Consider the following 24,868-nt stretch of genomic DNA (forward strand, 5'->3'; position numbering starts at 1 on the left):
CTATTATCTCTTAATTGACTAGTCCGGATCTACGGGCGTTACAATTATCTCCCCTTAGGATGATTACGTCCCAGAATCATCAACGAAACAAGGCTCATATAATGACTCCATACATCATATCTTCATCCTAGGTAGTAATTATAACTTCTATATTCCTTTGAGTTTATTTCTTAGACTTATTGACTGCAAGCAGTACTTGATCGTGCATCTGCTCTCTATCTCAGGTTAGACTCCAAATTATGACCTATCATCATGTAATTCTCGTTGAGACTCAGGTATCTTAGAGTCAAATTCCAGAATGGAATACACCTTCCTTCATGTTCTAATGTGTTATAATCACATCTCAACATGTAGCACTTTTAGCTATCAACTCCTTTAACAACGAGCGCGATACTTCTATTGATCGTTCCGATTATCTTTCACTTCAATCTTCTGGCTTAAGTCAGATGCTACGTCGAACTTGGTTCTCTGAACCTTGTAACATACTCATCGTAGATGGACTCAATTCAATATGACCACTAGGGTCGGAAAAACAACAATCTTCTTAGTCAGTACTGAAACGATGGTAACGACATATTTCAATAAAACGGTATCAATTACTAGCTTCTTGGTAACCTTGTGACTTTCCCTGATCCAAGCGTGAGTCCTGTGCTTCTGGTAGTATATGCATCTACTACATTTCACACCTACTCATTCTCGTCCCAAGTATTGTCTCATAGTTTTCCAAGTCACCATACAAGGTAACCACATAACAGTTTAACACATCAAATAACAAAACGAAGGCTTTATTATTTCTTGAAACTATTACATAGGTGTTCAAGTTCACCCTAGACTATGCATCTAATATGCTACACCATATGATTCTATCCCGTTGGTTACTTCATAACTTGATCCTCGGGTATGAATTCCTATCCTTGATTCCTCGCATGGTTTTCTGCTTCGTCAAGGATCATGTGGAATGCCCTTGGCCTTGGTGGCGTGTTTGGCCTTGCTGCCTTGTTTTTCTTTGGGCAGTCCCTAGAAATATGCCCTTCTTTATTACATCCATAACATACCTTCTTATTGCACACACACTTATTGGCGTAATGCCCTGTCTTTCCACATTTCTAGCAAGTCACATTCTCGCTACATTTCCCGAAGTGCTTCTTTTTACACTTCTCGCACCACTTGGCTTCACCTCCTCCTCCTTCTTCAGTCTTTGAGAATTTCCTTTCTTTGTTGGATTTTGAAGATCCTTCATGCTTCCTTTTTTCTCCTGCATTGTCTTTTTCTAGACCCCTTTCTCTTATCTGGGTCTCTACATTCTTAGCTGCTCTAACAGTTGTTTTCAAAGTAGTTGCCATTTTGACCATTGGGCCGAAGTCTTTGGGCAGTCCGTTAGCAAACCTATCAATCTTGGAGATTTCAGTAGGAACCAAGTAGGGAAATAGCTTCATCCTCTTGGTGAATGTGGTGGCATACTCATCAATACTCATCTTCCCTTTCTTTAGGTTCTGAAACTCGTTGTTTAGGTCTATCAGATCTATCTCTGAGAAGTACTGCATTTTCAACTGTTCCAAGAACTCTTCCCAATACATCCTTAGGGCTTCTCCTCATGGCATCTTAGCTGCCATTAACTTCCACCAGCTCAAGACTCCAGTTTTCAGTTGTCTTACTACGAAGACAGTCTTCTGTTTCTCACTACAGTTGCATCTCTCAAACACCATCTCCATCTCGGAGATCCAATCCATAATCTCAACCGGCTTCCGGTGAAAGACCCTAACTTTCGTATTTATAAAAGACCCAAACTTTCATAGTCGACAATATAGTTACTCCAAAACATGCTACTTGCATATTCATAAAAACAATATTTTACATTGATAAAGAGGTTACAAACTACTAGATACAAACCGACTATTTTAAAGTGTTATATATTACATAACTTCCCAGGATTCTATAGTTTTATACATATGGGAGTGCAATATACAATAGTTTCAAACTATTCAAAAGCTTCTATCGATACAATAGTTTGAAACTATTCAAAAATCTTCTACCAGTATATAAGCATACTGGATGCTTATCTCCTGCAATTTGTTAAACATTGAGAAGGTAAGCGGTGACGCTTAGTGAGTTCAATAATAGATACAATATAATGTTATGCCATATATATATATATATATATATATATATATATATATATATACACTTTAATATGGCAGAAGCAAAGGGGAACAAGGAACAATAAGGGCATATGTCAATCATGTGACAAACATTTCATATCAATCATTGATTTGACTTAAAGATATACAATCAATGAGACATAACCATTTCCATGCTTGATATACATCAATAAAGCTTTGGCCCAAATCGCACAAAAACATACAACTTTGGATTTAACATTTTGGTAGATTTCAGGCTTATAGCCCTGTCTAACCTTCTGCCAATACCATAGAATAGAAATCATTCTCTTACGGAGACATAATCTACATGGCCAGAGGCTACATACCAGTACCAACGTGAATCTAAGTCCTTTCACTGATCACATAGTCAAAGGTATTGCTTTGCTATTAAATATAGCGAATAAAAATAACACTGGAAAATAACCCGGAATAATAACACTGAAAAGTATGTAGCACATATAACACATAACATACAATTATTTCGATATATTAAACTCACCGTGAAATAACCGGGGGCTAAAATATTAATTTGGGCAGCACTTCGGCTATAAATATGACTTTCGTCGTTGAAAACCGGGAGTTTTCTTGAAAACCGGGCTCTACGAAGGTAGAGCTACAAAACCGAAAAGATAAATTTTCGGGCTTCTAGGGAGTCTCGGGGCGTGTTTCGGGCTTTGGAATCAGTATCGGGGCTTCGGTAGAAGTGGAAGTAGAAGAAATATAAATTTAGGGGTAAAAAGTGGCAAATTTCTAACATTTACCCGGGAGGTCTCGCACCCCTTATATAGGGCCGACGTTCGGATCTGAAGCAAAGGGAAGAGGGCAGGTGGCTGCGAGGCTCGGACCAGATGGCAGCTTCGGCCAGGCTCGGATGCGAGGAGTCATCGGCTTCAAGCGCGTCGGCGGCTGGGTCTTCGGTTCGGACGCGGGGTGGAGGCTGATGTGAGGCGCGTCGGATAGCCATTGGACCACACCCTCGGTCGAATCAGCATGCGACACGCGAGTCCGGAACGAGGCAGGCATGCAAGGATCACGTGACCAGCTCCAATCCATGCGAATTTCCTCGAAAATTGTGCCAAAATCTTCTAAAATTCATAACTTTCACATACGGGCTCCGTTTTTTACGTTCTTTATATTCACGCGTAGGTAAAATTACGCTCTACAACTTTCGTTTATACTTCGTCGGCTAATTTTGATTTAATTTTTATATTATTATTTTGAACAGACCAGGACAGGAAAATTCGTTAAAAAATCATAACTTCTTCATCCGACCTCCGTTTTCGTTAGAATTTTTACCGTTGTACTACCAATGACGAAACCTTCAATTCTCATTTAGGTTGTGTCGGCTAAAAATCACTCGATCTAAAATTCGAGTTTTTAGTTGTCTACTGCTAAGCTGAAACTTCGAAAAATCATAACTTCCTCATACGAAGTCAGATTTGGCGTTCTTTTTATCGATCTTCTCGGTTTAACGAATATTACGACTTTCATTTACATTACTAAGGCTAAAAAGTAGTTTATCAAAAACTCACTTTTTACGTCATTCGGCGCCATGTCAGTTTTGTCGCGAATCTTCGATTGGTCATAACTTCTTCGTTATAACTCGGATTTCAATGAGGTTTTCGCCTAAATGTTTTTAACGAGATTATCTATAACTTTCAATAATAAAATTTTACTTATTCTAATATTTATATTTTCGTTAAATTTCACTATTTGACATTTGATTGGAATCTCATAAGACTTCCAATACTTTCTGAATGATTCTAAGCATAGTTTTACTTCAATTCTAGTAAAAACTATCTATTAGAACTTAACATTCAAATTCACATAATATTTCATAATATTATTTACTTAAAACACGATTTCAAAACGTGTATGTCTGACATCTCCAAAATCTCGGCCAGAAAAGACCGATTTTCATTTATGCTTTTAAAATAATTTCAGAGTAAATCCTTTTGATTTGAAAGAGTTTCGGAATTTGTTCCCAAAAACAAAGTATGATAAAATAATATTTACCAAATCATTTCATAAAGAGATGTATTTTCATTATATAATCAAAACTCGGGATGTCATGTTCCGATACAGACCATAAAGCATAAACGATAACATTACAAGTCGTTCAACAAATATATACATATACAGACTTGTAAACAAAACAAATTGATGATTCATCCATCTTATGCCCTTGCGTCACTTCCTGTAATACAAATAAACTGAGTGGGTCAGGCTTGGGAGCCTGGTGAGCATATAGGGTTTTCAACCCACAATAAATAATTATATTTAATTTCCACCAACCAACAATAACCCAATTACTCATTCCCGTTATTCTCACTTTACGTCCCTAAGACAACTAACATAAGGGACCTAGTCTAAGAATATTTCATCAGGGCGACAACACATGCTTCGGGGGTTCCTCAGCAATATAAGTCAAACAAGGCAACCATGAGGGGGATGAAGTACAGCGAATGAACACCCAAGTTCATTAACACCTACAGGTGGCGAACCTGCTAGCGTTCCACAGGACTGTCCAGAAAAGTCTGTGGTCATCATCTAAACTCCGTTAGATGACTGAATCAAAAACAACATCGAGGCATCTCATCTGTTTATCACACGTCAACTATCTACCCATGTTTTATCCAACATATTAGTAGATAAAAATATATATTTTTATACATAGTTTAAAACCTGTATAGCATTCTCATTCAATACATATTCCAAACAACAGATGAGACACATACACATAACACGTATTTCATAGAGAATAAATCAGATCCATGAGATAGAAGAAAAGTGAATACACATTCACACATATAACAACAAAATATACACATAACACGTATTTTATAGAAAATACTTCATAATTATGCGTTACAAGAAAGTAACCACACACTCACTTGATCAGAAGATGATCGGACAGCACTACGGCATGTAGAAGTAGTATATTCTTCGGCAGATCTGGAAGATCTTCACAAAAACCGAACTCCTCGCGGGCAGAGCTTCGGCTCGACAATTGCACTTCTCGGGATCTTTGGGACCTCGGGACTTTCTTCGGGGCTCGGGAATGATACCGAGGCTTCGGGACAATTCTTGCACGAAAAACGATGCAAAAACGCGAGAGAAAGGGAAGAAATGAGCAAAGAACTCGGCTGCCCTCGACACCCTTTTATAGGGGGATGGAAACCCAATTACGCTGGGCGTAATTCTAAATTACGCTGGTTGTAATGGGGATAAGAACGCTGACTCCCCCCCTTCCGGATAATATCGAATTTATATTTAAATTAAATATCGAAAATATTTAATAAACATCAAAAATTCATGTCTTTCTCATACAAAATCCGTTTTCGATGTTCTTTATATCCCCGCGTAGGTGAGACTACGCTCTACAACTTTCGTTTAGACTCCGTTGGCTAATTTTGAATTTATTTTTATTATTTATTTTTAGTAGGCCGGGACAAGAAAACTCCGTTATAAAATCATAACTTCTTCATCCGACGTCCGTTTTCGCCTATCTTTTTTTATCGTTTTACTACAATTAATGAGATCTTCGATTCTCATTTAGATTGTTTCGGATACAAAACCGCTCGGTCTCAAATCGAGTATTCGGGCTTCATACCGCTAAGTCGAAACTTCGAAAAATCATAACTTCCTCATGCGAAGTCAGATTTGGGCGTTCTTTTTATGCACGCTCTCGGTTTAACGAACTCTACGACTTTCGTTTAGATCACTAAGGCTAAATATCGCTCTAACGTAAATTTCACTTTTTACGTCATTCAACGTTGCCGGTTCTGTCGCGAAACTTCGACAGGTCATAACTTCTTCGTTATAACTCGGATTTCGGCATTCTTTATATCTTCGGAATCCTTGTTTCGACCACTACATCTTTATGCAAAGATATCAGGCTTATCTCATACTTTAATTTTGACACTTATTTTATTCTTAATTCATTAAATTATAATAATTAAGAAAATAAACACATAATTCACATAATATTCAAATATTCCATCATTAATACTCCAAAAAGAGTTACAAGGGTTAACCTAGACTATTACATCAATGATAATGCCTAGCCTGGAAACGCGGGCGTTACAGTATGTTACAAATAGCTCATCCTTTTAAGCATTTCGTCCCCGAAATTACATCGATTAAAATAAATGGGGATATTTTGCTCTTATTTCATTCTTATTTTCCCAAGTCTAATTTGGGCCTTGATGGTGTTTCCACTTGACAAGAACCAACTCCACTTCTTTATTACATAGATTAGTTGTTCTTTCATTCACAATCTCTTCCGGCTCTTCTACATATCTTAACTTATTATCCAATTTGACATCGGATAATGGAATTGTCTCATCATTGTGATGGGTTTGAGCCATATGAACATCCCTATGTGCACATGCAACCCTAATGCTTGGATCTAGGTTTCTCTAATTGATCATACATTGAATCCAATACTTCTAATGGCTAATATACAATAACAACAATATGAAATCAGAGATTAGAAGTTTACCTTGAATCACTTGCTTGATCTTCTTGTCCTTGAGGCTTTAGAGTCACAATTGTCACTCCTCTAATGGCTTACAAACACCAACTAGCAAGAATATGATTTAGGAGAGAGGAGAGGGGAGGAAGAATTCGGCCAGGGTTTCCTTAGAGACAAGTGTGTCGAATTCCCTCAACCCATAGGGTCTATTTATACTAGTAAGGCTCCTAGGGTTTCACCCTTAAACCCTAATTGGATAACTTAAGCCCTAAGCAATCCAAATCCTTTCCATGATAAGCCTTGGACGATTTTATGGCTATCCTTAGCCCTAGAAATCTTCCACCCCTTATCCATAAAGGATATATAGCCCAAAGTCCAACTATCAAACAATTGACAGTTTATACCCCTTTATTTAATTAATCTCTTTAACTCACCAAATTAATTCCAAATTAATTTATGACTTATATTAATCAAATAATAATATTATTATTGCTTACATTATTCTTATAATATATTAATAATATTCCTTCTCTCATTATAAATCATCCTGTCAAGTTGCTATGGTGAAGGCAACCCAAAAGGACCATGCTCAACCGGGTCAAATACTTGCCTAATATAGTTATAGCCTTAAACACTATTCCAACAGTCTCCCACATGGATAAGTCTAGTAACTATACAAGCATATTCCGATTAGCAATTGTGGCTCTCAAAGACGCTGTCAAACTCTGATCTAATCAATCTTGTCCTTCAGATAAGGGATCGTACACTCCTCTGTTTAGATATCATGCTGACAATTCTATGGAACAATTTGTCTAGCATTTGGTTTCTCGATCTCCGATTTATTTGACATAGAACTTAATCGAACACATCAATTTAGTTCTGACCGGGCCCGGCACATAAGTCAAATCAAATCATCGAGCGGCCGAGATATCGCTTTTACCCTCTTGAGATAAAAGTAACAAATAAACTTCGACTTATATGCATTTACTTATTCCTTAATCAACTATACACAACAATGCGTTTTATAACATCAAGTTACTGATGCGGTTTCGCATTATCAATGTACAAACAATTAACAAATAACAAACCATATATCTTGGTTTTAAGACCATATGATATTATCTTCTTGCGTTCACCCTTTCTATCACATTCCATAAGGTGATTCCAGCAAGCGCGGGTTTGTTCCAATGCTCAAAACTAGTCCATAAGCTCTCATGAACGTTGCAGCAACCTTTTGCTATGTCTAATACCATTTAGACAATCTACACACCAATTCATGACTATCTTCATTCATACCTACTTCCAACATATGAACGATTGTGGATAATTTGAATAATTTGATTATTCTTAATAAACTCAATTATTCTAGAAGTCCAAACATGCAAAAATGAAACAATAGTTAAACAATTAACACAAGACAGTAACATTACTTATAAATAATACTCTTTTATTTAATCATCAAATGTTAATTACATTTATCTATTACACGTTTCTACTACTATCTAATCTATACTAATATCATCCTTCAGCCCAATACTCCTAGCATGTTGCAAGTGCTTAACCCTACTCAATCCCTTCGTAAGCGGATCTGCTGGGTTATCTTCTGATGATATCCTCTTCACTACGAGTTGTCCTTCTTCTACACGATGACTAATAAAGTGATATTTTCTGTCGATATGTCAAGATCTACCATGATCCCTCGGTTCCTTGGTCAAGGCAACCGCTCCTTCATTATCACAGAAAATCTCCATGGGCTCCTTTATGGCGGGTACAACTCCAAGATCACTGATGAAGTTCTTTAACCATATTGCCTCCTTTGACGCTTCACTCGCTGCAATGTACTCTGATTCGCACGTTGAATTAGTTACGGTTTCCTGCTTGGAACTTTTCCAAGTCACTACTCCTCCATTCAAGGTAAAGACCCAGCCCGACTGCGAACAGTAGTCGTCCCTATCGGTCTCAAAGATGGCGTCAATATACCCTCGCACCTTCAAGTCATCACTCCCTCCGAGGACCAAGAACCATTCCTTCATCCTCCGAAGGTACTTAAGGATATTCTTAACCGCAATCCAATGGGCTCTACCAGGATTCCCTTGATATCTGCTAACCATGCTCAAAGCAAAGGCTACATCAGGGCGAGTACAAGTAATAGCATACATGATTGAGCCAACTGCGGAAGCGTATGGTACTCGACTCATTTCTGCTATTTCAGCTTTGGTACTCGGACTTTGAGTCTTACTCAACTTGGCATTACTTTGTATCGGTAATTCTCCCTTCTTCGAGTTTTCCATACTAAAACGTTTCAGTACTTTATCCAAGTAAGTGTTCAGACTAAGTCCTATTAGTCTCTTACTTCTTTCTCTCACTATCCTTATTCCCAAAATATAGGAAGCCTCTCCGAGGTCCTTCATAGAAAAGCACTTCCCAAGCCAGGACTTAACCTCCTGCAGAGTTGGGACGTCGTTTCCTATGAGTAGTATGTCGTCGACATACAGAACGAGGAAGCTTACTGTACTCCCATTGGCTTTGACATATACACACGATTCATCTTCGCTTCGTACAAATCCAAACTCTTTGAATTTCTCATCGAAGCAAAGATTCCATCTGCGAGACGCTTGCTTAAGTCCATAATTGGACTTCTCAAGCTTAAACACTCTATTCGGATGCTTCGGATCGACAAAACCTTCTGACTGAGCCATGTAAACATCCTCAGCCAACTTCCCATTAAGGAAAGCGGTTTTGACATCCATTTGCCAAATCTCATAATCATGAAATGCGGCAATAGATAGCATCACTCTAATAGATTTAATCTTCGCAACTGGTGAGAAGGTCTCATCATAGTCAACTCCGGGAGTTTGAGTAAAGCCCTTCGCAACCAGTCGCGCTTTATATGTGTGTACATTTCCATCCACGTCGGTCTTCTTCTTAAAGATCCATTTGCACCCGACGGTCTTACGTCCGGGCACATAATCAACCAAATTCCAAACATGGTTGTCATACATGGATTGGATCTCGCTATCCATTGCCTCTTTCCATTTTGCAGACTCCGGGCCTGCCATGGCTTCCTTATAGCTATTAGGTTCATCAAGATTTACTAGTGTACCATCACTAATATACGTGTCCCCTTCGATAGTAATATGAAAACCATAAAACTGGGGATGAACTCTAACTCTATCGGAATGTCTAAGAGGTAATGACTCGTCAATCGGTTCAACCGGAGTTTCCTCCTCGGGTTGAGTGCCAGTGTTAGAGGTTCCTTCATCTATCGACTCTTGAATCTCTTCAAGTTCGATTTGCCTCCCACTGTCTCCTTGGCCTATGAGTTCTCGCTCTCGGAAAACTCCTCTCCTCGCAACGAAGACAACATTGTCCTTCGATCTATAGAAGAGATATCCAAAGGATTTCTGCGGGTAGCCGATGAAAATACATCGCTCACTACGAGGTTCAAGCTTGACATGAGTATCTCGTCTTACGAAAGCCTCGCAACCCCAAACCTTGATATGTGCCAACGAGGGAGCTTTCCCTGTCCACATCTCGTGAGGTGTTTTGGCAACCTTTTTAGTAGGGACTCGGTTAAGGATATGGGCGGCAGTCTCTAAGTCATACCCCCAAAAAGAGATAGGTAGTGAAGCACGACTCATCATAGAGTGAACCATGTCTAACAAGGTTCAATTACGCCTTTCTGCCACACCATTCCACTACGGTGTCCTAGGTGGCGTCAATTGTGAAACCATTCCACACTCCTTGAGATAATCGTGGAATTCAAGACTTAGGTACTCTCCTCCTCGACCGGATCGAAACATCTTGATTTTCCTGCCCAATTGATTCTCCACTTCATTTTTGAATTCTTTGAACTTTTCAAAGGTTTCTGACTTTTGCTTGATTAAGTAGATATACCCATATCTACTATAGTCATCGGTAAAAGTCACATAGAAGCAGTTTCCATCCTTCGTGGTTGATCTAAACGGTCCACATACATCGGTATGTATTAGGTCCAATAGACCTTCACCCCTTTCATACGTACTTGTGAAGGGTGACTTAGTCATCTTTCCAAGCAAACAAGACTCGCATGTGTCATCTTCCCTAAGGTCGAATGACTCCAACACTCCATCCTTTTGGAGTTGGGCTATGCGCTTCTAGTTGACATGTCCAAGACGACAATGCCACAAGGATGCTCTATCCATACTATTGGAAGAATCAATGCATAAAACATCATTTCCTAAGTTATCTACAATCATAATAGTTTTATAAATTCCATTACATGGTATAGCTTCAAAATATAAGACACCATTTAGATAAGCAAGAATAGAACCATTCTCATTATTAAAAGAAAATCTAAAACCTTGTCTAAACAAACCATGAAATGAAATGATGTTTCTAGCCATTTCTGGCGAATAGCAACAATTGTTCAAATCTAAAGACAAACCATTCCTAAGAACTAAAGAATACACTCCAATCTTGGTCACAGGCGACGATCTTCTGTTCCCCATGATTAGATTTATTCTTCCATGCTCCACATCCCTATTTGTTCTTAGTCCCAGCAAATCGGAACAAATATGGTAACCACAACCGGTATCAAGGACCCAAGAATTAGCATGAGATGAATCATTAGATTTAATTGTATAAATACTTGCGAAAGATGGCTTGATCTTTCCATCCCTTATGGCTTGCAGGTAGTCTGGGCAGCTTCTTTTCCAATGCCCTATTTTATGGCAATGATGGCACTCTGCCTCCTTAGGGTTAGGACAGGGTTTAGCAGGATCAACTTTGTTCCCACTAGAAGAGGAACCATCTCGGGACTTTCCCTTGCGGTGGCTCTTAGACGGAGCCTTCCTCTTCTTTCCTCTTCCTTGCCCAATGGCCAAAACAGGGCCAATGGGTTGATTGGGAGTGGGTGCAACAGACTTGTCCTTTAGGTTGCTTTCAGCAACCCTAAGGAGACCTTGGAGCTTGCTTAGGGTGACCTCTTCCTTGTTCATGTGGTAGGTTATCCTAAATTGATTGTAACACGGAGGCAAAGAGTGAAGCACCATGTCGATCGCCAAGTCTTCCTTAAATTCAACATTCAACTTGCGAAGACGATCGACACACCTTTGCATCTTTTGCAGGTGCACGGTAAGAGATTCTCCATGACCCATTTTAGCATAAATCATGTTAGTGAAAATCTCGTAGCGCTCTTGCCTCGCGTTCAGGTGGTATCTCTCAAACAAGTCTTGGTGCATTTCATACGGATACATGTCCTCATAGGACTTTTGGAATTCAGCATTCATGGTGGCTATCATGATGCAATGTACCTTCGTTGCATCACGCTCGTGAGTTTCAAAAGCGGTCATTTCAGCCGGAGTAGCAATTTTTGGGTTGATTTTCTCGAGCTTCTCATCTAGGACATACTCCTTGTCCTCATAGCGAGCAATTGTGCGAATGTATCTTATCCATTCGCTAAAATTCGTCCCATCGAAAGTAACCTTTTGACAAAGGCTCATCAACGTGAATGAACTAGCAGCAGCGTTGTTTGCGTTTGACATCTACAAATAGAAAGGACAAAGATAGATTAGAATATGAATCCCTAATTATCACCCAATAAGAAAAAATTAGGGCTAGGATCCAACAACAATATTTACATATTAGAAAAGGGATGTTGTAATCTAACATGCAAACAATTGAAGGTAAGTGAATGACAATTCACTAATTCTCCACCACATAACTTTAAGTTCTAAATGTATTGAGAATTCCTAGGTTTGGATGAGATTCATTGAAAACTTTTCAATGGCATGTTTAAATCTCGATATGCCCCTCTTGTTTGTGACTGGGATACCGAGGATCACAAAGTGGGTGTGAATTACCATGCAAATTTACATGGTGCCTTCATTGTAACGATCACCTATTCGATGTGCCGGTAAACCACACACGCTCCATCGAACTATGATAAACAATGAATCACCCTTTGCCACCTTTGCTTAGAACCAATTAGTGTGCCGGTAAACCACACACGCTCCGCTAACTTCTTAGCAAGGGTGCAAAGTGTAATTTCATTGGATTGCATCAATTCACTTTTCCTAAAGTAACTAAGATTGGGAAATTTTGAAAACATGTAGTTACTTTGTATTTCATATTATACTTTTAATGAAGAGATGAGGTTGCCCTATCCTACCCATTCGGCTAACGACCCTCCACCGATCAAACAAGCGGTGGGTGTGAGTGTACACCCATTAAGCGCCATTTTATAGGCAGCAACCTTATACCCACCTTATAGACCGGCTTCGTGAATGAGGCCTACTAACGGTAAGACTAGCATTTTAATTATATATATATATATATATATATATATATATATATATTAATCTAGTAATATTATATTAGTATAGGGTTGGGTTTTAAACTTGTAAAATTCTAGGGTTTGAAATTTAAATTGTCTAAATTAAACTATTAATCACAAAACATAAATTTCAAAATTTGAGGGCAAGTTTTAAACTTTTAAAAACATAGAGGATCAAATAACAAATATTCTCAATTAACAATTAATTCCATAATTATCCATATTTGACTTATTTAATGATTTCTTGCAAAACAATTTACCAATTTAATAAAATAATTAATCAATTATCACATGAGGAAACAAATATTTTATTAATTGATAAATATCTTCAATTAGGTCAAGAATATACTCATATATATATATATATATATATATATATATATATATATCATAAAATCAGATTTATATTGATCTAATATGATTAAGGCAAGTATCTCGAAGATAAACAGCAAGAAATCCCGAATATTGCTGTTTCTGATGCTCAAACTTGCCGAGTACTCAGATGGAGTCGCCGAGTTGAGCCTACTCGCCGAGTACCACCATAGGACTCGCCGAGTGCATCAGGCAGAGGACAAAAAAAGGATTTTTTCAGCAACAAACAAGCAATCAAAGTATCAATTCAATAGAAACCAATCTAGGCTCTGATACCACTGATGGGTTTTAGCCATATGAACATCCCTATGTGCACATGGAACCCTAATGCTTGGATCTAGGTTTCTCTAATTGATCATACATTGAATCCAAGACTTCTAATGGCTAATATACAATAACAACAATATGAAATCAGAGATTAGAAGTTTACCTTGAATCACTTGCTTGATCATCTTGTCCTTGAGGCTTTAGAGTCATAATTGTCACTCCTCTAATGGCTTACAAACACCAACTAGAAAGAAGATGATTTAGGAGAGATGAGAGGGGAGGAAGAATTCGGCCAGGGTTTCCTTAGAGACAAGTGTGTCGAATTCCGTCAACCCGTAGGGTCTATTTATACTAGTAAGGCTCCTAGGGTTTCACCCTTAAACCCTAATTGGATAACTTAAGCCCTAAGCAATCCAAATCCTTTCCATGATAAGCCTTGGACGATTTTATGGCTATCCTTAGCCCTAGAAATCGTCCACCCCTTATCCATAAAGGATATATAGCCCAAATTCCAACTATCAAACAATTGACAGTTTATACCCATTTATTTAATTAATCTCTTTAAGTCACCAAATTAATTCCAAATTAATTTATGACTTATATTAATCAAATAATAATATTATTATTCCTTATATTATTCTTATAATATATTAATAATATTCCTTCTCTCATTATAAATCATCCTGTCAAGTTGCTATGGTGAAGGCAACCCAAAAGGACAATGCTCAACCGGGTCAAATACTTGCCTAATATAGTTATAGCCTTAGACACTATTCCAACACATTGATGCTCAAGCATTTGCGCAGATAGCTCACATGAAACACATCATGAATACCTACCAAATCTTCAGGCAATTCTAAGCGGAATGCTTGCTTTCCAATTCTCTGGGTGATTTTGAAAGGACCAACAAATCTAGGACTTAAATTTCCTTTCTTCCCAAATCTCATAAGGCCTTTCCATGGGGATACCTTCAGCATCACGAAATCACCCACTTGGAATTCTATGGGCCGTCTTCTCTTTTCTGTATAGGACTTCTGTCAATCCTCGGCCGCTTTCATTCTTTCTCATACGATTTGAATTTTGTCGGTGGTGTCTTGAATCATTTTAGGGCCTCCAAGGATCTTCTGTCCTATGTCTCGCCAACATAATGGATTACGACACTTGTGACCATATAATGCTTCATATGGTGTCATTTTAATTGAAGCGTGGTAACTATTATTATATGGGAATTCGACAAGAGGTAAGTATTTATCCCAGTTACCATCAAACTCCAAGACACATGTACGAAGCATATCTTCTACTGTTTAGATTGTTCTCTCCGTTTGACCATCTGTCTGGGGATGATAAGTTGTGATGAAAGCAACTCGAGATCCTAATTCACGTTGCATACTCGCCCAAAAGTGAGAAGTGAAGCGAGTATCACGATCAGAAATGATCTTTAGTGGAACACCATGTCTTGCCACAATTTCATCCAAGTATACGTGTGCGTATTTCTCCATTGGAGCCGTTTCACGCATGGCAAGAAAATGAGCGCTTTTAGTCAGGCGTTCGACGATTACCCAAATGCTATCATGCTGTCTAGCAGTCTTTGGCAATTTGGTAATGAAATCCATGGACAGTTCTTCCCATTTCCATACAGGAACACTAAGACTTTCTGGGGTTCCATAAGGGTTTTGGTGCTCTGCTTTGACTTGTAAGCATACTAAACATTCATGTACATATCTTCCAATGTCTTTCTTTAATCCAGGCCACCAATAATCAGCTCTTACGTCATAGTACATTTTACTCATACCAGGATGGATTGACAGTTTAGATTTATGGGCTTCATCTAAAATCTTCTGTCTCAATCCACCAATCTTTGGAATCCACAGCCGATTCTTGAATACTTTTAATCCTCGCAGATCATCAAGTAAAGCATCATTATAATGTATCATCCCTTCTTTCTTCACATTTTCTGGCTTTAGGGCCTCTTCTTTCCATTTCTTTAATTCATCTAAAATAGTGAATTTTACTATAGTATGAGTAATAGCATAACACATACTATTGCGATAAACCTTTTTGCTAAGTGCATCAGCAACCACGTTAGCTTTTCCAGGATGATATTGGATTTCACAATCATAATCTTTGATCAGCTCCATGGCTCGTTGTTGTCTCATATTCAAAGTTGGTTGACTGAATATGTACTTCAGACTTTTGTGGTCGGTAAATAATTGGCACTTTGTACCAAAAAGATAATGCCTCCAAAGTTTTTGGACAAATACCACTACAACGAGTTCGAGATCATGAGTGGGATAATTCTTTTCATAATCTTTCAGTTGTCTTGAGGTATAGGCTATCACTTTTCTGATGGGTTTTAGCCATAAGAACATCCTATATGCTCATGCAAATCCTAATGCTTGGATCTAGGTTTCTCTATTGTACATGCAATTCATCCAATACTTTAAACCCTAATTCTAGCATACAGTTAATCATATTAACATGTGAAAGAGGTTTAGATCTTACCTTGATTGTTATGTAGCAATAACAATCACAAATCCTCCTTATAATGACTTTAGAAAGCTTAGAGTCACAAATGTCACTCCTCTAATGGCTCACAAACACCAAGAGCAAGAGGATGAAGAATAAGGAGAGGGGAGGCTGCCCAAAACATGTGGAAACCCTAAGGAAGAAGTTCAGCATGTTTTTGAGTCTCAAAGGTCCTTTAAATAGTGAGGCTACTAGGGTTATCTAACAAGGAAACCCTAATTTGGATGCTTAGGCCCTAAGCAACCCATGGACTCCCTCCTTAGAGGCCTAGGACGATTTCTAATGGGTTTCCCCATAGAATTCGTCCACTCCTCTAATATGGAGTCGATTAGCCCAATATTCAACTATCACACAATTGACAGTTCTAGTCCCTTAAGTTTAATTAATGTCTTTTAGCCACAAACTTAATTCTTATTAATTCTTGACTAATATTAATTAAACAATATGATTTCTCCTTTAATATATTATTCTCATGATATATTAATAAATCATAATTAATCCTTTCTCTCCATAATTCATCCTATCAAGTTGCTTTGGTGAAGGAAACCCAAAATGACCATGCACCATCGGGTCAAATACATACCAAAATAGTTATGGACTTAGACATTAATCCAATAGTCTACCACTTGGATAAGTCTAATAACTATTCTGCGTATGACTTCAAATCTTGATCTGCAATCATAGCTTTCCAAAGCCGCTGTCAACTCTGATCTTATCAGATATGCGTGTCCTTTAGATAAGGGATCATATATTCCTCCATTCTAGATATCGTATAGATATAAGACATGAATTCTAATCATTCTCTCTATACTATTTTCCCGACTTCCGATTTATGACGACTGACAACAGACTACAATTGATTACATCAAATTAGTCTCGGCTCGACCAAGCGCTTAGGTGCCATCACTAAATCATTGAGGGGCCCAAAGATATAGCTTTTATCCTACTTTGGATAAAAGGAACGGATAAACTTTGACTCAATGCTCGCTTGCACTCACTTACCGAATTACACACAACAATATGTTTTATAACACCAAGTTACTATTGCGTTTACATATTATCAATGTGCAACCGACTCGCAAGATACAACTCACACATCTCGGTTTCAAGAATATAAGATGTTATCGTCTCACCAATCACTCGTGATAAAACCCATGAAGCGATCCAAGTGAGCGTGGGTTTAATCCAATGCTCAAATCATATTCATAAGCACTCATGAACGTTGCAGCAAATAATTGCTTATGTCTAATACAATTTAGACAATCCACACACCAATTCACGACAGTCTTCATTCATACCTACTTCCAACATATGAACGACTGTGGTCCGTTCGAATAATTTGGCTGTTCTGAACCAATTAAATTATTCAGGAAGTCAAAACATGCAAAGTGAAACACAAGAATAATACTAATCCTATATGGCCCCAAACTTTTGAGTATAAATAAAACACCTTTTATCTATCACCATATTGATTACTCATTATTTGTTGTTTCGGGTAATCCACTTCTTACTTGAATTATTACTACACTTGTCCCATGTTCTTAACATGCACACAATGTCTATCTACGGTCCTTACTTTGTGAAATAGATCAAATGAATACATTTCCAATCATACTCATTTCACAACTCCTAATCCTTTTCACAAGTGAAAGAACATCAAATTCTTACCACTTATAGAATATGTCAGATTCTAACATTTTATGCAATGATCCTTTCATAATGCCATAGTACAAAAGTCATAATGACTATTGCCAATGAAATTACAAATTCCTCTATCTGAGATTGTTAAATACAATTCCATAGACATGATGTCTCTCACTCAAACTACATTCCTTGAACATCCTTTCGCATAAAATTTTCTAATCTAGACATAGACTTTCAATATCCAACTCCTAATATGGAACCATTTCCATATTTTCCATATGACAACTCATTCTTAATAGAATCTTATCTATTTATAATAATGTCGATATGGTCCATCCAATACTATACTTCTAACTACTCACAAGCGACCAATCATCAGCAAGCTTTGGATCATCATTTGATAGTTGTTTAATTATCTTAGTCAAAATCGATTCTTGTCCTTTTTCCCTCTAAATGCGCTAGACATTTGGAAAATTTTAGAATGGTCAAATATTATTGCATTTGCAATCAATCCTATACCTGAAGCGTATGGGACACGATGTATAATGTCTTACATAAAGATATGATACTTTATCAATCTTTTGCCATAATATTTTATGTGTCACGTTCTCATAATTCGAACTATGAAGAGGGATGCCATAATCATAATCGAAATTTGAGAACGCACTATGTATCCTTCACTATATTTATTAACATTCCACAACCTAAGCCTTTAGATTTGAAATGAAGCATAATATTCTCTCCCTTAATTATAGCAAAACAACTTTTCAATCCTTACAACTTTGCAAGGTATAACCCTTGTTTTCTATAACTAATATTGCTAACTTGCAATACTTACCTTAATAATCATACAAGCACAACATTTATGCTCCTAATATCATGATGATTATTGTCATATAAGCATAACACTTATGCTCCCACTAGCTTTGACATGTATTCAGAAAATAGCTTAACTTCTAGAAAAACAATACCTATTGATTTTCTTAAGTTCCTATTTCTAATACCTAATGCTTTGATAATCCTTTTATCTAAGCTTCTCAAACTTATACACTTTTGCCTTAAATAGCTCACATGTGTGTCTAAACAATTCAGACTAATTGCCAAATCTCACAATTCGAATCATGGAAAGGGATACCGTAACCATAATCGAATTCAAGAATCCAATTTTCACAATTACTATCTTCTTAAAATCTATCTTAGTGAAAGCATTTCCTCACAATCATTTTCATGAAGGAGGGAAACTTATGACACTTAGATTTTAATGGTGTATGTGTTCTATCCATATGAATTTGTCAAAACCAATGTTTGCGACAAATCCAAACTCATATGGACCGAACTTTCTCAATCTTGATTTCTTGCCTCATGGTAACACGAGTGCCCAACATGTCTTCCAAGTAGTTAAGCAGCTCACCCTTTCTTATCAATGTACTTTTCATTGATCAAGGTCCTTGCCTTTTATGCATTCAAATGAGAAATCATAGAACTCACATGCATAATTAACTCAATTGGAACGGCACAGAAACAAGATAGTGTCAGCACGATAGGTTGTAAACCTCAAGTCGTGTGCTAGTGATGTTCGATAAGGTTTATTCTTGATTTGTTCTTGAAACCTTTCAAGACCATTAAGACTCCCGCTGACTCCTTGACATATAAGATTCTCTTGTCAATAAACATTTATTGACAAACAAACATTCAAGAGTTAGTGTAGCTTTTATCATGACAAAACACTTCATGAAATTGGTCCTAGTTGGTCTTTGTCTTATCCAAGACATCACAACTTTCCACATTTGATGATTGTTATAAACCTTCTTAAGACTTGTCACTCAATGTCATAATCTTAACTCTAAGACTTCTTTTGGAACGAAGTATGATTGACTTCTTGATTTAACCATTTCTTCAATTCTCGATTCCTCTTCTTAGACATACAATTGTACTAAGACTCAATTAGAGGATCAATTGAGATATGGTTCTTAATCATTAAGACCTATCATAAAAACATAGTAAAAGGTAATCTCCCTTCTTCTTAGAATAGAGAAACTTTTATCTTTCTGCCTACTTGATTCTTCTTATTCGTTCTGCTATTGATTTAAACTCTTTTAATCAATTTAGAATTACACTTAATCTTATAAGTATAATCATATTTACTAAAACCTTTAGTAAATCATGAAGAATATCTTTGTTACTCTTGTGGTGGACTTGATCAACACACAACTTTGTGTACTCGATTTCTTAGTCTTTCACTCGACACTTTGTCAACAAATTAGTCTAATTTCCAAATCTGAAATTTCTCATTCATCGTGCAACCAAGTTGCATGATTCTAAGAAACTCTCCCTATTTGGTAAACTCTCGACATTTCCACAAATAACATTAAAAATCAAAACCATTATTGCTAATAATATAAATTTTCAAACATCAATTTTTCATACATGTCATTGTAAGGATAAATAATATAAAACAAAATTTATTTTATTGCGGAAAAATTTGTCCTTACAATGCAAATCATCGAAAAACTATGTAAATACATATTTCTTAGCAATCTTATTCTAATTCTAAGTAGTAGCTCAAGAATCTAATCTTCAAGTAATGCGATCGAAATCCATTTCTTCACGATTAGATTTCGCTCACTTCTTCTCTTAAGCTTCCTATCTTTTCTTTGATCCTTCAAAGCATCAATTGTAATCTTATCACATTATTTATTAAGAATCTAGAATAGGAACTTAAAAGAGTTAGTTAATGGATTTTACCTAAAGCTGAGCCAGACGTTTTGACTCTCCCATCTCTTAGATCTCTTAGGTAAATAGGGAAGTTTTGTCTCCGATGCCCCTTCTCTTGGCAATAAAAGCAAATTGACTCTTTTGGAATAGCACATGGAACTACTTCAGACTTTGCCTTTCTCTTATGATCAAACCTTTTGATCATGGCATGCCTTTTGTTGTCGTTGCCTATATCTATAGAGGTCTGGAAGGCAGATTCACCAATCAACTTTGCTTTTTCCATTGCGCCAAACCATTGTTGATTCAGCAGCAATAACCATATAGGTGAGATCTGTGAGGGTCACGTCGCGGTTCATCATATAGTACTCTCTTACGAACTCACTATACGAGTTAGGAAGTGACTGAAGAACCCAGTCAACAGCCAGTTGCTCACAGACAACGGATCCCAACATTCTTAACCTATCAATGTGTGACTTCATCTCTAGGACGCGTGTACACACCGATTTTCCTTCTTCATGTTTACTTGCCAAAAGGGCTTGAGTGAGCTTGAACTTTTCAAGCCTTCGAACTTGTGGGTTAAGGAGAATAATTGTAGGAGGTGGAGGAAGTAAAGCATGATCTCTTGTTCCTCGATCGAATCACGGAATATGATCTTCATATGGAAAGCTTGTTCCACGGGATTTGGGAAGACTATAGTTGTTGTATTTTGACATCTACAAAACGGGAGAAAAATTAAATTCAAGTTAGTTGATCGATTGAGTCCTTAATAAAACACCCAAATGAGATATTAAGGCTAGGATCCAACACAATACTCTACAACTTGGGAGAGGGATGCCGTAACCCAATTTGCAGAACATTTGAAGGTAAGTGAATGACGATTCACTAATTTCCACCAGGAAAAACGAAACAAAATTAAGTTTTAAATGTATTGAAAATTCCTAGATCTTTTTAGATTCATTGAACTTTTCAATGGCATGTTTAAATCTCGATATGCCCCTCGATTTGTGACTGGGATGCAGAAGATCACAAAACAGGGTGTGAATAACCATGGAAACTTACATGGTGCTCCCACATGTTATAGTCACCTATTCGATGTGCCGGTTAACCACACACGCTCCACCGAACTATGACAAATATTGAGTCACCCTTTGCTACCTTTTCTTAGACCCATTTAGTGTGTCGGTTAACCACACACGCTCCACTAACGTCTTCGCAAGGGTACAAAGTGTAATTTCATGGAATTGCATCAATTCACTTTTGCCTAGAGTAACTAAGATTGGGAATTTTTAAAAACATTTAGTTACTTTTGTACTTCATTATACTTATAATGGAAGGTTTCTGTCCTATCCTACCCGTTCGGCTAACGACCCTCCACTAGTCAAGAGTGCGGTGGGTAAGAGTGGATACCCATTCAATCGCCATTTTATAGGCAATTTCCATAAACACCCTTTATAGACCAGCTTCGTGAATGAGGTCTACTAACGGTAAGACTGACTACTAACGGTAAGACTGACTGTTTACTCATACATATATATAATATTAGACTTTTAATGTTATATATAGTATAGGGTGTATTTTACACTTTTAAAATATTAGGTGGTAAAATTTAACCATTATACTTTTAATTGAATCAAATTGTGAACCAAAACTTTATGGATTTATTAAATCTCTTTTATTTATACACTTTAATTAATTAATAAACCCATAAGGGTGAGAATTGAACTTTTCAAAACAATACTAGGGTTTTAGAATTTAACATTTCTAAATTAAACTTTTAATCAACTTTTAATTCCAAAACTTGGGGGCAAGTTTGAAACTTTTCAAAACACAAAGGATCAAATAGCAAATAATTTAAATTAAACAATTAATTTAATGATTATCTAAATTTGACCTAAAATCAATTTCTTGCAAGATAAGTTACCAAATTAATACAAATAATCAAACTTTAATCATATAAGGAAGTTATTATCTAATCAATTGGTAATTATCTTTTGTTTAATCAACGATATACTCAAAAATATGTTTAAAATCGGATTTTAATGACCTAAAACTGATAAGGCAAGAATCCATGTGTAAAACAACAAGAAATCCCGAAACTGCCTCCTTCTGACGCTCGAACTAGCCGAGTTCCTTTATGGACTCGCCGAGTTCATCAGACAGGGGGGCCAAAAATCGATTTTACAACTTGAACAAACAAACAAGGCATCAATACAATAGAAACCAATCAAGACTCTGATACCACTGATGGGTTTTAGCCATAAGACAATGCCTCCAAAGTTTTAGGACAAATACCACTGCAACGAGTTCGAGATCATGAGTGGGATAATTCTTTTCATAATCTTTCAGTTGTCTTGAGGTATAGGCTATCACTTTTCTGATGGGTTTTAGCCATAAGAACATCTTATGTGCTCATGCAAACCCTAATGCTTGGATCTAGATTTCTCTATTGTACATGCAATTCATCCAAGACTTTAAAACCTACTTCTAGCATACAATTAATCATATTAACATTTGAAAGAGGTTTAGATCTTACCTTGATTGTTATGTAGCAATAACAATCACAAATCCTCCTTGTAATGACTTTAGAAAGCTTAGAGTCACAAATGTCACTCCTCTAATGGCTCACAAACACCAAGAGTAAGAGGATGAAGAATAAGGAGAGGGGAGGCTGCCCAAAACGTGTGGAAACCCTAAGGAACAAGTTCACCACGTTTTTGAGTCTCAAGGGTCCTTTAAATAGTGAGGCTATTAGGGTTATCTAACAAGGAAACCCTAATTTGGATGCTTAGGCCCTAAGCAACCCATGGACTCCCTCCTTAGAGGCCTAGGACGATTTCTAATGGGTTTCCCCATAGAATTCGTCCACTTCTCTAATATGGAGTCCATTAGCCCAATATTCAACTATCATACAATTGACAGTTCTAGTCCCTTAAGTTTAATTAATGTCTTTTAGCCACAAACTTAATTCTTATTAATTCTTGACTAATATTACTTAAACAATATGATTTCTCCTTTAATATATTATTCTCATAATATATTAATAAATCATAATTAATCCTTTCTCTCCATAATCCATCCTATCAAGTTGCTTTAGTGAAGGCAACCCAAAAGGACCATGCACCATCGAGTCAAATACATACCAAAATAGTTATGGACTTAGACACTAATCCAATATTTTCCACGTTGCATCAACACACAACCGAGTCCCAATCTTGAAGCATCGCTATATACGGAGAAATCATCATCACCTTCTGGGAGTGATAAGATTGGAGCATGAGTCAAAAGATCTTTTAGAGTTGAGAAAGCTTTTTCTTGGGCATCACCCCATTCGAACTTCACTTCCTTCCGTGTAAGACTCGTGAGAGGTACGGTTATACGAGAAAAGTCTTTAATGAATCTCCGGTAGTATCCTGCGAGACCCATGAAACTACAAATTTCAGAAGTATTACGGGGCACTTCCCAATTTTGAATGGCTTCGCTTTTGATAGGATCTATGGATACACCATCACTAGAAATAACATGACCGAGAAATTGAACTTGGCGAAGCCAAAATTCACATTTCGAGAATTTAGCATATAGTTTCTCCTTTCGAAGAAGTTCCAATACCGCACGAATATGAATGGCATGATCAGCTTCAAACTTGGAATCAATTAGAATATCATCAATGAATACGATGACTGATTTAGCGAGCATTGGGCGGCATACTCGATTCATCATATCCATGAATACAGCAGGAGCGTTTGTTAAACCAAACGGCATAACAAGGAATTCATAATGCCCATATCGAGTACGAAAAGCAGTCTTCGGTACATCTTGCTCATGAACTTTCAACTGATGATAGCCAGATCTTAAATCAATCTTTGAGAAATAGCTAACACCCTGCAGTTGATCGAATAAATCGTCGATGTGTGGTAGTGGGTACTTGTTCTTGATAGTCACCTTATTCAGCTCATGATAATCAATGCACATCCGCATTGATCCATCTTTCTTCTTGACAAATAGTACCGAAGCACCCCAGGTAGTTCCTACAGTTGGATCATCATTTCTTTCATCTCAGCTGGCACAAGACGATAAGGAGTGTTTGCAATCGGAGCAGCACCAGGCACAAGGTCAATTCGGAATTCTACTTGCCTATCCGGAGGAAGGCCAGGCAAGGCATCAGGGAAAACATCAGGATATTTGTTAACAACTAGAACATCATTTACAATTTTCTTCTCCTCTTTTGAGACATCAACTGTGTAGGCCAGATAGATAGAACACCCTTTCGATATGAATTTACAAGCTTTAAGGAAAGAGATTATTTTTAAGAGTCTTTGTTCACCGTAGCCATAGATAGGATTCTCCCCTTCAATAGGAATGTGTACTATCTTTTCATAGCATAAGAGTTCTGCG

The sequence above is a fragment of the Lactuca serriola genome, chromosome 7, assembly GCF_051521515.1.
Source record: "Lactuca serriola cultivar US96UC23 chromosome 7, Lser_US96UC23_V15, whole genome shotgun sequence".
NCBI lineage: Eukaryota > Viridiplantae > Streptophyta > Magnoliopsida > Asterales > Asteraceae > Lactuca > Lactuca serriola.